The sequence below is a fragment of the Ochotona princeps genome, chromosome 6, assembly GCF_030435755.1.
Source record: "Ochotona princeps isolate mOchPri1 chromosome 6, mOchPri1.hap1, whole genome shotgun sequence".
Lineage (NCBI taxonomy): Eukaryota > Metazoa > Chordata > Mammalia > Lagomorpha > Ochotonidae > Ochotona > Ochotona princeps.
This window is the reverse complement of record NC_080837.1, coordinates 61217023-61231703: the sequence shown is the minus strand read 5'-3', so window position 1 is coordinate 61231703 and position 14681 is coordinate 61217023.

Here is a 14681-nt window from a genome sequence, read left to right as displayed (position 1 = left end):
AGGGACATTGGAAAAAGGATCAGTTGGATGTAAATGCAAGGATTTACTTCAAGGGGCTCTATTCTATTTCACTACACTGTTGATCTATTTTGTTGGCTAATACCAAGATGTTTTAAACCTATGGTTACATCATAATTTTTGAAATCAGATAATACAACTTCCTGAAACACAGAGAGACAGGGAGATTGTCCACCTGCTGGTTTATTCCACAGTGGACCACGAAGGCCCAGTGCCCATATGGGATGTGGCCATTGCAGGTGGTGTCATTTCCCATCCACCACAATGCTGGCCTCAGTAGCACAAATCTTGAGTCTACGGCAGTCACGTTATAGCCCATAGTACGGAATATTTATTTTGCCCCTGGTTATTTCATCATGATGGATTTCAGTCAATATCCACCTCTATCCTCTCCTTGGATACTTCTATTTTCTACAGCATTGATTAGTTTTACCTATTCTTGGACATAAATCTTTCTGTGGCAGAGAAACTGTGCTGTTTATCAAGTCTGCTTCATACAACAATTTATAACAGTTGTACCTAATTACAGACTAAGATTCATCTAGGAAATATATGGTTGTACTATTGCAGGATGACTGCTAAGACAGAAAAATGTCACATCACGGCACATGGTAACAATATGCCATTCCCATTGTAGCCTTGAAATTTGTACGTAAGAAAGCCAAAGGGGGAAAACAAACAAACAAAAAATAGATTCTGGATTAAAAAAAACTTCATAGGAAAAACAAGTAAATGCTCATTTGTAAGCTAACAATATACACGTTAACTTCAGAATTTCACATACTGATGCTTTTAGTGAGAAGGCTTTCTGAAGTTTAGCATTTCAGGAGCCTAGGAAATAATTTCCCTGACTACTGCATGCTCATCAACTGTTTACATCCATATTTTCACTTAGAATTCTCATGAAAAATTATGATGCTACATTAGATCTGCTTTATTTACACAGACTTTAGATTGATATTTATATTCAGCTTGAGCCTGAAGTTAAAGATATAACTAAAGCTATACTCGAGATTATAAAACAAGACATGCTCAAGGGAAATTACATCTTTCTATACTGTAAGGATATTGGAAAGGCTGTCCTTTAAGGAAACTAGAAAGATTCTGGCCATTTGCCGAGGGATGTGGCAAGGAAACATTCCACGTAGGGTTTTTTTTTAGTAAAGGAAAAAGGTATCTTTGTCTTAAGTGATTAACTATGTCTATAGAGGCAGCCATGGAGACACCATGTTTTCACAGATTCTGAGCAGAAAGTCAGACCAGGACAGAAGCTGGCAATAAAATACTACTGCAAAACTAGTAAAACTCATTGAAAACAAAAGATAGAATCTATACTACAACAACATCTTAAATATTATGAAAACAAATAATCACTAAAATAGGTATATGTGAGAGATTATCTTAATCCTTAAAACTATGAATATAAACAATGGCAAACTTTTATTGTACTACTTCCAGCTGTAATGCAGATTTACAATCAGTTGACTGAGTTCAAATCAAGTACTTGGGCCAAGTAACCAAGCTGGAGATGCAGATGGGGTTTCAGGTTCCTACCTTTGTATAACTTTGCTTTTCAAATGAATGAATAAACCTTCAAAACAATTTTTTTAAAAAAATTTTCAAAAATCCACTACAAAATGAAGGCAATTGCATATAACTTACTTTAAATTTTGTAACTTATTTAGCAGAGTATAACATGAATAAATTATCCAAGTATTTAAAAAATAACTCATATTAGAGGTTCCAAATTATTATATGTTACAATTTTTGCAAAATATCTTCCATATGACCAAGCATCCCACTCCTGGGAATTTATTCGAACAAAATGAAATCAACATTTGAGAGACTTATCTATACCCCTAAGTTTAAAGCAGCTCAACTCACATTAGTAAGATCTGAGATCCATCCAGATACCCGTGAATTGATGACTGGATAAAGAAAATGTGGTGTTGCATGCACTAAGGGAGACTACTGAGCCGTCAAAAAGAATGAAACCTTGTCCTCAAGAAAATGGATGCAATTGCAGTTGCATTATGCATGATGAAATAAGGCAGTCTCAAAAGAAATAAAAAGATAATGTATTATATGTTTTCCCTGATCTGTGATAAGTAGTGTAGAGTACAAAAAAAAACATAATGTCAATGAGACCTGCGTTCTGGAATTTGAATGTTGTGTATAGTCTTTTTCTATACTTTTGAGTAGCTTTTTTTTAATGCTCACTAAGTGTTGTTACTTTTTACTTAATAGAACGTTCATTCTAGCATGATAAACTGAAATGAAAATATGCCATTGAAAAAACTAGGTGGGGAGAGAGGCAGGGAAAGAAAAGAGTGGGTAAGGAATGAACATAGGAGGAGGGTGGGGTGGGTTGTATGTGCCTAACCTGTAATGCGAAACACATGAAACTTGTTCAATTTATATATTAGAAACAAGATTTTTACACTATATAACATGGCTTTGTATTTTTTCTAACATTCCATAACAGTTTGTCCCTGCCTCTGCTTAATCCCTGAAGTAGTGCAACTTTTCTCTTTAGCAGCTTAGAAAAATTAGTATGTCTCTCATTTTGTATGAATGTCACTAATTGGCCTGTTTATTTTCCTTCTTTTTCATTCAAGAGCCAGATTCAAGGAATAGTTTCGTATACAATGCTAGATGTTCTTTTCCCAAGGGAAAGGGTGAGGATATAGACATACCCTATGATGTCTCATATTTACATAGTCGAAAACGAATCCCGTTCATTTAATTCAATTAACAAAAGCATGTCCCATAGTCAGAACATCACTGAATACAGAAGTATAATCCTCCTAAAGGGAAAGAATGTCTGTATTTTGTCTTACACTATAAGCTCTGAGAAGTAGTGTTCTAAGTTGCCTCGGATTGCTTTCTTTTTTTAATTCAATCAATACAATTCATACACTTGTTCCTGGATGTCACGTGGGGTTGTCCTGCCTTTGAGCACAATTAACAGACGGGCACAACCCTGCCTTTCTTAACCACACAACAAACTAACCTAAATTCTACTTTGTAACTTAATTCCACCTAACAAATCTACTTGATACACAACCAATCCTAAATCTCCTTTTCCTCTGCCAGCAGGCCTCGTGAGCCGTGGTCTCAGGAGGAAGACTCGTCCAGGGGCCTTGCTGCTTGTTTACTCTGCGTTCCCTGGAGAGTCAGAGAGAGGAGAGGTGGTCACCTTGGAGGCAAGCTTGGCATCTGAGCGGTCCATTTAATGGCACATTTCACTAACTAATGTTTCACACACAGGTTAAACATTACACTATGTCAGCTAATATCCCAGACATTTCACATTTTGAGGGGATAAGCTACACACAAATATTTAACGATGTTCATCACAGTTAAACTAGTTTTACATTTATGTTCATCACACTGGATTGGATATGGAATTTTATGATGAAGCAAGGAGATTCGTACGCTATACTCAGAAAGTTTTTGTTTAATGCATAAAGCAAGCATATAATTCACATAAATATTTTAAAAATAAGTGATGTGATTAAATATTAAAAATACAATTGAGAGTACAAAAGTCATCTCCATTACAACAGAGCGGGTTTATAATAAGCTGACCACAAAAACATAAATACATATTCACCCTGGTTTGTGAGCTCTAATATACATAGTAAAAAAGTAATGCCTATGAATTAGATCTATATTTTTGAAATTTGATTACTGTTCATAACCTATATCTATACTAATGAGGAACAATGGTCCTCCTTATCACTCTGCAAATTATTTAATGGAGTATTAAACTCGTGATCATAATGTACATTAATGTATGTCAATGCAAAAATTAAAAGAAAAGGAAGAAAGTAAAGGGGAGGGGGAGTGAAAGTGAGGGACAGAGAGAGGATTAAGAAGTGTCATTACCCGCTTAAAACCATATAGATAAAGTACATGAGATTGGTTGCCTTTAGAGAAGTAAATTATTTTTTTTAAAAGTATTACCTTATTTATTGAGGACTTTAGATGTCTAATCAAAATACAAAAAGTTGCCTATTTAGAGATGAGTATCAACAGATAGTTGAGCTTTCAAAGCACAAGGTGCTGGAGAAATTTAATTTGGTGAACTGTATTTTGTTAACTTTGGCAGCCAAATTTTTGTCAATTCACAAGCATTCTGAGTATGGCTAAAAGCAAGTAGAAAGTATAGAAAATGGCTAAACGGCTGAGTTGTTCCAACAGTTTCATGAGGCGAAGAAGTCAAAACACAGGTTCAGAATTGCTAAATCAGACAGGGTCTAAAGGCTATAGAGAACCCCAAGAATGAAGACAAAAGGAGTGAAGAGTGGATGCTGTGCTGGTGGAGACATTCCTTGATTGGTAGGCAGACAGGGAGAGAAGCAGATTTCTAAGCAGTCTCATTGAGCAACAGAGGAAACGCATTTCAGGGCCTTCCAAGAGGGAGGGAATTCAGCTGAAATCCTTCAAGAGCCGCCTCTGAGAGTGAAAAACTCCAGGGATTTAACCATCCTCACAGTGAACAAAATCCAGCTTGATTTAGCCGCATGCTGTGGGAGAGTAAAGGGATTTGCTCATATTTTAACTGCCTATCAGAAACAAAAGAGTTTCTCTTTGTAAAACAGTAACATCTTACAGACTTGGCAATATTCTTGAACACAATGTCTGGTATTTAATCAGAATTTACCAGCCACACCACAACATAGCCATGAAAAAAAGACATAGCCATTAAAAGAAGTGCTAACTGGAGTAAGCTCAAAGTTGCTCTATTTATGAGTATGATCAAAATTGACTGTAAATATCTATAGGATTTAAAGACCTGACTAATAGTGCAGAATTTGGAATTGGAAAATAAAATGTCCCCAAGACTCTCCATCATCCGAGTATAACTAAAACATTGATAATAGATTAAATATAGTTTGACAAAGATGATATTACATTGTACAATGTAAACTGTAATTATTATATAATAATTGTATTGTATACACAATTAGTTATTATTTAGATGTTTCCTTGTTGTTTTACTAGATCATGATATTAATGTTGTACAAAGCCTGGCAATGGGTTTAGCTACTGAAAGTGGTATTCAATAGCACACACCATGTTCAAGAGACATAAAAGCCTGATTTCCCAATTAGATTTTCAACTCCAACACTAGTGTCTATGTGGCTTTAATTGTTTTCTTTCTGTTTTTATAAATACGTTTAAAAGATTTCATTTGCTGGTGTGCATGGAGTCAGAAAGGAGTGACACTCAGGCACAAGGAGGTCTCCCATCCACCACTTCCCTCTCTAGATGTCTGCAACTGCTGGGGCTTGGCCAGGATGAAGGCAGGAATCAGAGATCCGAGATCGCTATGTGGTTATCAGGGCCCAACTCCTTAAGCCATCATCTGCTGCCTCCCATCGTAAATACTGCCAGAAAGCTGGAGCAAAAGCATAGCTAGGACACGAATCCAAGTACTGACATATGGCACACCGGTATCCCAAGAGGCATTTCAATTGCTATACTAAGTATCTCCCATCCACAAAATGGCTTTAAAATACATGTGAATATGCTGGACCTTGATTTCATAACCTATAACACGCAGACTGTAATCATGATTATGATAGCTTCATTCTGAGAGTTATGGATGGCACTCCCAGCAAAGCTCTAAGGGCAAATTTTGACACAGAATCAGTATTTACAAATATTACGTCTCAGAATAAATATGAAATATGTAAAACCAAATTTGTATTATACTGTGTAAGTGACTAAGGACAGAAGAGTCATTAATTTTTTTGGGTAAAGCTTTTCAATGTAATGTAAAATTACCATAAATGGACTGAACTAGAGAGACACAATTAAGAATATCCAATATTTGGAGTATATTATAACATATTTAAGCATAATTAAGAAGAAATGTTTTGAGATCTCCAGCATATATTCAGGAATGCATTGTCAGGGATTTTTCAATCCTAAAATAATTTTCTAGTTTGAAAGAGATTTGAACTTTAACCATTTAATCTGAACAAAAAGGTACTAGTGGAGATGACAGAATTTTACATTGTGTCAATTTAAAGTTAAGAAATTTCTAAATCTTAAAGTATTAGGTAAAAAAATCCATTTACTCAAATTACATCTATAAGACAGAGTTTTTATTTGTTTGTCTGTTCATTTGTTTTTTACTGCAGGCAGGTAGTACTGCTTTGCACTGGTGAATAAAATGTATTTGTCCTTAGTAGGTGGATGAAGAAGAGATAAACATTGGAACTGATGGTTTCCAGTGGGTGAGCAACTGAAGATGTCAGTGAGTGTAATAAATTGCATCACTGCCTCGCGGTTTCCCTAAGGAAGACTTTGCCAGCAGCGACCAGAATCTGCTCTCAGGCCTCAGCCCACACACGGTGCTCAGGTAAACTCCGAATCCTTCAGTTAGTGAGAAAAAGTCTAGTCCTTTTATTTTTGCAAACATTTGGTAGAGGACATGTTTAATGATAACAAATTGGGTGGAATTTTGATGGTGAACATCTACATCACTATTCAAACGTAGTTACTGGCCCAATCAACTGATACTAAGTTCTCCCATTTTCCTATGAAATGTTCAACTATGGCTTTTTGTGATGTGAATTGCATTTTGAAGCACTATTCTATCTCTCGATTGAACCACAACTGCAGAATTTTAAGAAGCTCATTTTATATGTTTGAAACAAAGTTTTTATTTCAGTTCACTGAATGACTTCCATGGAGTTTCACAAAGTATATGAAATCTTGTTAGGGTAGACTTTCTCGTGTGAGCCCTGCTATGGGTGAAATGCTGTTAAACAGTACTGCATACAACTATGCACAGCTCCACTTTTTCTCTATGTTCAGATCATTCTTTCTTTGTTCGGTAGCCTGAACTGGAATGAAAGAACATGAACTGAATATTTCATGCTGTGCTGATATGTATAATTCATGATCAAGTTCTTCAAAAAGAAATAGATAAGACGTTCTGAAAGGTATAAATGAAATATTTTTATACTTAACAGAGACACTGCATAAAGATCTTTTAAGTTTTGTCTGCACAAATACCATGAAGAATTATGAAAAATAACAAACCACTAAGAGTCAGAGAAGATAGAGTGAAATAGAAAAGAGAAAGCAGTCAGTAGAAAAATAGGTAACTATAGATACACAAATAGAAATAGCTTTCTCACAGGTAACATATGAAACCATTAGCACTGCGGAACCTATTGTTCCCTGTTTCTTCTTTTTAGAACAAATGAAAGTTAATGATTAAACTTTTAAAAGAATTGTCTAAGATAGTTTAAAAAAAAACATGATTAAAGATACTTGCTCTCAGTGCCACCAATCAATCAGTCAACTTTTGCGGCAGCAGTTCAAGGATGATCTGGCAAAAATCAGAATGTTTTTGCTACAGACACTCCGTTACAAGACTTTCTTTTACGGTATGTCATTGTAGACTAGAAAATGAGCACAAAACTATAACATGAGATCATTAATTTACAGCACAGACATTTCTATGTAATTTAAATGTGGAGAGAATAATCAACATGGCTGTCAGGAGGTTGTGAAAAGTCTTTAAGGTTCTTGAGAAAACTCCAGTGTACATGGGATAAGATTTTCTATAAAATCTCTTTCTCCTTGCCTTATGGTTTAGATTCACTGTGTCATACTGTAGAAGGCAGAGATGAACAACCAGCAGGCTGATGTGGTACCCTAATGGGCTCCTCCTCTGCCTGTGCTGCCGCCGTAGTATTGGGGCACCAGTTCTAGTTCCAGCTACTCCACTTCTGACGCAGCTCCCTACATCATGGACAGGAAAATCAACAGAGAATGGCCCAAGTCCTCCAGCCCACTGCACACATGTCGGACATCTGGAAAGAAGCTCCTGACTCCTTCAGATTGGACATTTGGTGAGTGAACCAGCAGATGGAAGAACTCTCTGTGTCTTTCTCTCCATATAATCTGCCTTTCAAATAAAAATTATTGAAAATACCTTTTAAAAATATAATCATGACTCTAGATTTGAATTATGAAAAACTGCTAAAAGTACCAAGAAATTATTTTATCCTACTAAAATTTTTCAGTTGAGATTAATACCATTAGGTGTAAAATAATTTTCCTAATTATAAATAGAATATGTATGAGAACTACACCATCTTTTACTGAACTAGAGAAAATGCCCTTCTGTTTTTTTTTTAAGATTTATTTCTTTTTTTTATTGGGAAGTCAGATATACAAAGAGGAGGAAAAACAGGAAGATCTTCCTTCTCATCATTCACTCCCCAAGCAAACACAACAGCTGGAGCTGTACCAAACCGAACCTAGGAGACCGAAGCCTCTTCTGATCTCCCATATAGATGCAGGGACCCAAGGCCTTGGGGCATCCTCGACTGCCTTCCCAGGCCACAAGCAGGGAGCTGGATGGGAAACTGGGCCACTAGGATTAGAACCGGAGCCCATATGGGATCCTGGTGCATGCAAGGCAAGGACTTAAGCAACTAGGCTACCATGCCGGGCCCCAGAAATGCTCTCTTAAAAAGATTAAGGTACTCACACTCAGCATTTCCCCTGGCTTAGCTCTCATTTTTGGCTTTAGTCAGGCAGTTAAACTAGGACATGGGTTTTAATTATCTCATTATATACCTAACAGAATGTCTGGAATCTTCCAAAGGAGAAGAACTACAAATAACAGAGGAATAGTGTTTTATCTTAACAATATTAAAAGACTCAGACTTTATTTCAGAATCTAAAGATAACACTAAATATATGTTAACAGTCAGCATATGAGAAAAATGAATAGGTACCTACACATAGTTTTGCACTTAAAGAGATATTAACAAAACTATGTATTCAAAAAATATTTTAAGAATAACTCTTGCAAGTAAATTCTCTCAAAACTTTCTAAATAGTTTTAACAATCACAGCTAATTCAAGTTTATTCCCAACTTTCTCCTCCATTTCAGCATTGCATTGCAGAAAGAGCCATTGAAGGACCACAGTTCATACGGAAGACTGAAATTTTCCCCTATGAGTATGATCGTTAAGGAATCGGTACCAGTTCATCCCCCACACATTCTGCTTCCATACACGTTATTGGCCTTCAGGGTCACTTATTAAATCTCTGAAATACAGGATCCTACCCCTCTATTACATTCTGTTTCTCCTTGATGGACATGGCTTACAAATTGACTGACATATCAAGAACAATTTTACCAGTACCTGCACTGTTATATAATGGAATCCCCATGCTTTTCTTCTTAATTTTTGTTCCAGTGGCTCTCTCTTTAGCTAGGTTAACTCACTCAAGGAATGCAGTAAATGACCTTTAAAGGATTTGGACAACGAGTCTTTCATGCTATCTTATAACATAATACATATGCGAATAATTATCCAGAATTTTCTAGCAGAAATATTTTTTAAATACAGTAGCTTAATTTTAAAGTTACTTATTATTTCATCCTGAATTATTTTAAAATTGCTCTCTGTACCATATATATATATTTTTTTCCGTATTTTTCTCTTGGAATAACAAGTGATAACAATAAATCCTAGAACACAGTCATTTTCTTTATCATATTTCTGCTCCTTTTAGTAGAGAATTGAATCCTCTGGTATATCCTCTCAGTACTGAGGAGGTTCTAACACACTTCTTCATGGTAAATGCACCATGAACTGAACAAGGGCTTGAAGCTTACATTATTTGCAAGCTCACATTATTGTCTGTCACTGTTACCTATATGCTGATGAGAAACAGAAGATTCTTGGGTCAGAAGCAAAATATTTTAATTATCTTCCCATAGCAGGCAGCAGGAGGTTCATGCCATCACCATTTCCTAGAGTTCCCACGTCCCAGGCGACCTGGCTGGGTGGTGGGCACACATCAAGATTGTGGTACAGCAGAGATGCCTCCAAATTAGGAACTTCCAATTCTAGGGGTGATGTTAGCAAACCCGCCCAGCATTGTATTTTGGAATAAGACACTGTTGATATTACAATTGACAATTTAAAAAATAAATAAAAACACTCTTTTTGCTATTTTTGTTTACAAATATACTTGGAAAAATAGCAAAGGGATGTTGGTGCCTCTACTGACAAGATGCACAGACAGATTCACCTATGGAAGTAGAAATACAAAATACAACTTTCACATAAAATATGTCTGTCATTTTTTCTGCATAGAGATACACTAGATAAATGCAAAAAGAAAAAAAAAAAGATCAGGTTTTGGTGCTGAGAACACAATCTCACTGTTTCAAAAAGAAATTTTAAAAAAATCAGATCCTTCCAGAAAAAAATCGGTCTGCTTGTTTGTATATCTTTTGTGCTTCTGACCCACACTGAGGAAGCTGAGATAAGAACTTTGTCCTGTGTTTCATTCTGGTGCCTTTGCACTACTTACAACAGAGCAGAGCAAATACGGACGCAGTTCAGACAATACGTTTTCGGCTGTCAATTTCAGTCTTGAGTTTTCATCTTTATTTTGTCACTTCATAAAGTTTTCAGAGGAAAGCTGCAAAACACTGAAGATTCTTCTCTTTAAATCCATTTGTAACAAAAACTGTGAGTGTGGTTCTCTTTGACTTTGTGATTGTACACATTTTAGCCAATCGATTCTTTAAAATGCTAGAATATGTTAGGCCTTATCAAGGATTTATTTTTAAAATGATCAGAAATTTCTCGGCACTATAGCTAACTACATACCACAAATTATATTCTAGAGAACACTGTGTGATGCCCTGCCTTCTTTATTGGAAATTGCAGAATTTGGAATTACAGCTATCCACAATTCTTCTCTCAGACTGAAATGTCCATCAAACAAGCTCAGAAGCATTTTTGCCAGATCAGGTTTAATTTGTATTTCATCGATACTGTGATGCTATGCAAAATTTTAATCTTAAGTAAAAAATCTGATTTAACTTTTACTGTAAGTTTGTTAAATCTTGCCTAAATTCGCTAAGTCTTACAAACATGATTAATCTTACTTCTAAAACAATCTAAAAGGTGCCAGGATACATTTACTCCCACTTAGGGATTAATTTATTTTTACGAAAACTTATTTTAGAGGCCATCTGAAGGCAATAATTTTCTTGAAGTCTGAGCGACAAACCATAAACTGAATCTGATTTCACGGCACAATACAAGGTTGAACCACTGCATATGTTTAAAAAATCATCATCACATCATCATTTCCACTAATTCTGCAGCAAATATCAGGATTTCATTACTTTTTATGGCTGAGTGATATGTCCTCCACCTAGTAATACACTTTTATTTTCTCACTTTAGGATCCTTCTCTTTAATCCCATACTATATGATATTAAAATCTCAACTTTCAAGAAAATAGGGTATATACACGATATCTACAGATGAAGAATACAGCAAAATTTTAAAACTATTAAACAAGGAAACTGCCAAAATATAAGAGACGCACTAAAAGTGCTAGAACGTGACTGGGAGCCAGGGTTGGGCTGCGGTGGCTCATGCTCCCTTAGTGATGCAAGTCTTTTTTGCGGTGAGGTGCTGGCTTGAATATCTGCTGCTCAGCTTCCCACTGACTCACCTGGGAAGGCAGTGGAAGACAGCTGAAGTATGTGCATCTCATTCTACCATGTGGAGACCCCAGTGGACTTCATGCCCTGGTAGACCATGGTAGCTATTCAGAAAAGGAACTAGAAGATAGAAGGTTTTCTATCCTTCTTCCTCCCTCTTCCTTCTTCTCTCTTAATCTCTCCCTCTTTCAAATAAACAAATGCATGAATAAATAAATATTTTTGAAAAGAAGATAATATGACTAATAATGGGTAACCAAATAAGGCATGATCGGTAAGGTAAATTAAATTTGATTTTAAAAGTATATGTTTTGGGCTAATTCTTTGGCTCTAGAACAACTATTGAGGCCCGACGCAGTCAAGTCTTCAACTTGCATGCACTGGGATCCCTCATGGGTGCCAGTTCTAATCCTGGCATCACCACTTCCCATCCAGCTCCCTGCCTGTGGCCTAGGAAAGCAGTCGAGGACGGCCCAAGGCCTTGAGACCCTGCACCCGCGTGGGAGACCCAGAAGAGATTCTGGGCTTCTGGCTTCAGATTGGCACAGCTCTGGCTATTGTGATCCCTTGGGGAGTGAATCATTGGACAGAAGATCTTCCTCTCTGCCTCTCCTCCTCTCTGTATATCTGACTTTCCAATAAAAATAAATAAATCTTTGAAAAAAAGAGCAAATATCATGATGTATTTTGTATCTATGTCTGTAAGAGTTGCTGTGTGAAGTGGACTAAAATTAACATCAGACTATACTGACAAAGAAAGCCACCCGAAGTCCAAGCATACAATGCAGCTCAGGTTTTTGGTATTTGTGTCTACATTAGGTTTTAAAATAAAAGAAAATTTAAAGATCTTTAGAAAACCACAGTAGTAAAGGACAAGAGTGAGATTATGTAATTAATTGCATACTGATCTCAGACTCATTAGTGACAATCCAATGGGTAGTGGGTTTTCTCTATATTTTCATTGCATTTGATAGCATATACTTGGAGATGTAAACATTTAATTCGAAAGTTAAGTTTATGAAATTACAGGCCTGGCAGCATGGCCTAGCAGCTAAAGTCCTCATCCTGAACGCGCCAGGATCCCAAATGAGGGCTGGTTCTAATCCGGGCAGCTCCACTTCCCATCCAGCTCCCTGCTTGTGGCCTGGGAAAGCAGTCAAGGATGGCTCAAAGCCTTGGGACCCTGCACCTGAGTGGGAGACCCGGAAGAGCTCCTGGCTCCTGGCTTCAGATTGGCTCAGCTCCAGCCGTTGCGCTCACTTGGGGAGTGAATCATCGGATGGAAGATCTTTCTCCCTGTCTCTCCTCCTCCTCTCTGTATATCTGACTTTGTAATAAAAATAAATAAATATTTTAAAAAAGTTTATGAAATTACTCCGAAATTATACCTAAAGTAATAAGCTCTATTTAAATCTTTCCAAGTAAAATTGTTCCTAGCCTATTTCCTACTCTGTAGTGTTGTGGGTAAGTGGAAAGCTTTTTCTTGAAACCACTACTGACACTAACTGTTGGCAAATCTGCCATTCACTCCTTCAGCCGTTTTGAATAGTTACTATCCTGAGTGTGTAAGACAGTTACTCACCTAATTGTTATCAGGTTTTCAGTGGTCCAGCTGCTAAAGTAGATTGTTCACTGTAAAATCAATGCTTTGAGGTCCTTACAATGTAGACTCTCTTGCCAAATCTGCGGTTTTGGACAGCATAAATCTCAAGAAATTAAAACTCTCTAGAAAATTATTTCATTGATTTATTTCTTGAATGATATATTTTACTTTGTCTTTGGCCTGCAAATCTCTTCTGAATATATTTCTATCTAAATTTCATTAATGATAAAACATAAATAACTTTCATCAATGTATTCTTAAAATAGCTAAAGGGCCTGACGTGGTATCCTAGCAGCTGAAGTCCTCAACTTGCATGCACCAGGATCCCATATGGGCACCAGTTCTAATCCCGGCAGGCCTGATTCCCATCCAGCTCCCTGCTTGTGGACTGGGAAAGCAGTTGAGGACGGCCCAAATCTTTGGGACCCTGCATCCATGTGGGAGACCTGGAAGAGCTCCTGGCTCCTGGCTTCAGACTGGCTCAGCTCTGGCCGTTGTGCTCACTTGGGCAGTGAACCATCGGACAGAAGATATTCTTCTCTGTCTCTCCTCCTCTCTGTATATCTGACTTTCCAATAAAAACAAGTAAATCTTTAAAAGGAATGGCATGAAAACAGTAGTAATGGTTATAATGTAAAATGTTTCCTTGAATAAAATTTCTAATTGTAATTATTTTATCTAAATATATTTGCTTTCTTAATTTGCAACAGATTTTCTTGATAATATAAACTCATGTATCTAGAAAAACTTTCTTTTTAATATTGTTAGTACTATATGACACAAGGCTTCACTATTTTGGCTTTGTCTGCCGGTATGCTCTTAATTTGTTGCTAAATTGAAGCAATTAATATGCACTAGGTGACAAAAGTTTTCATACTGCTATTTGGAAGATAAATCATGAATAAACACAAATAACTCTAACCTCAGAAAAGGGCTATAAAATTAAGCAGATGAATGGTGTGGGCAACAACATAATGTATTTTCTTTATATGATTTATGGTGTTAGAATGAAAATTCATATTATATAAAGGTATTGATCATGGAAAGGTAGTTCATATTGCTTTTCTCTTCTTTCCTTGAAATCATGATTAAACAGTACTGCTTCACTGCGAAAATTTCAGATTTTAGAAGTGTTTCTATCAGTCTACTACTGACTTTTCATTATCTTTTTATTTCTCTTAAGAGTAACTAAAAGCACATCTATGTTTCTATAGAAAGATATACAAAACAAGGGACATCTTCACATAGACACAGCCCAAACAACACCACCCCTGCAGCCCAAACTGGGTTTGCAAACTTAATGTTTCAACTACCACCTTCAAAAGCTGCCTATGTGAGGATTACTTTACTCCCATTGAATTCTCTTTTGTTTGAAAAACAACAAAATTGAGCTGGCTGGTTTGTAAAATCTGGGAAAGTGTGTTTCAACAGTCCTGAATCTGGAAGATTTGGCACTTGAGTAGTTCAGGTGGCTGTAACACCCAAGAGAGGGAGTTCCTTGGATCACTGACATTTTAAGTGTTGGAAGTAAGGTCTTCCTG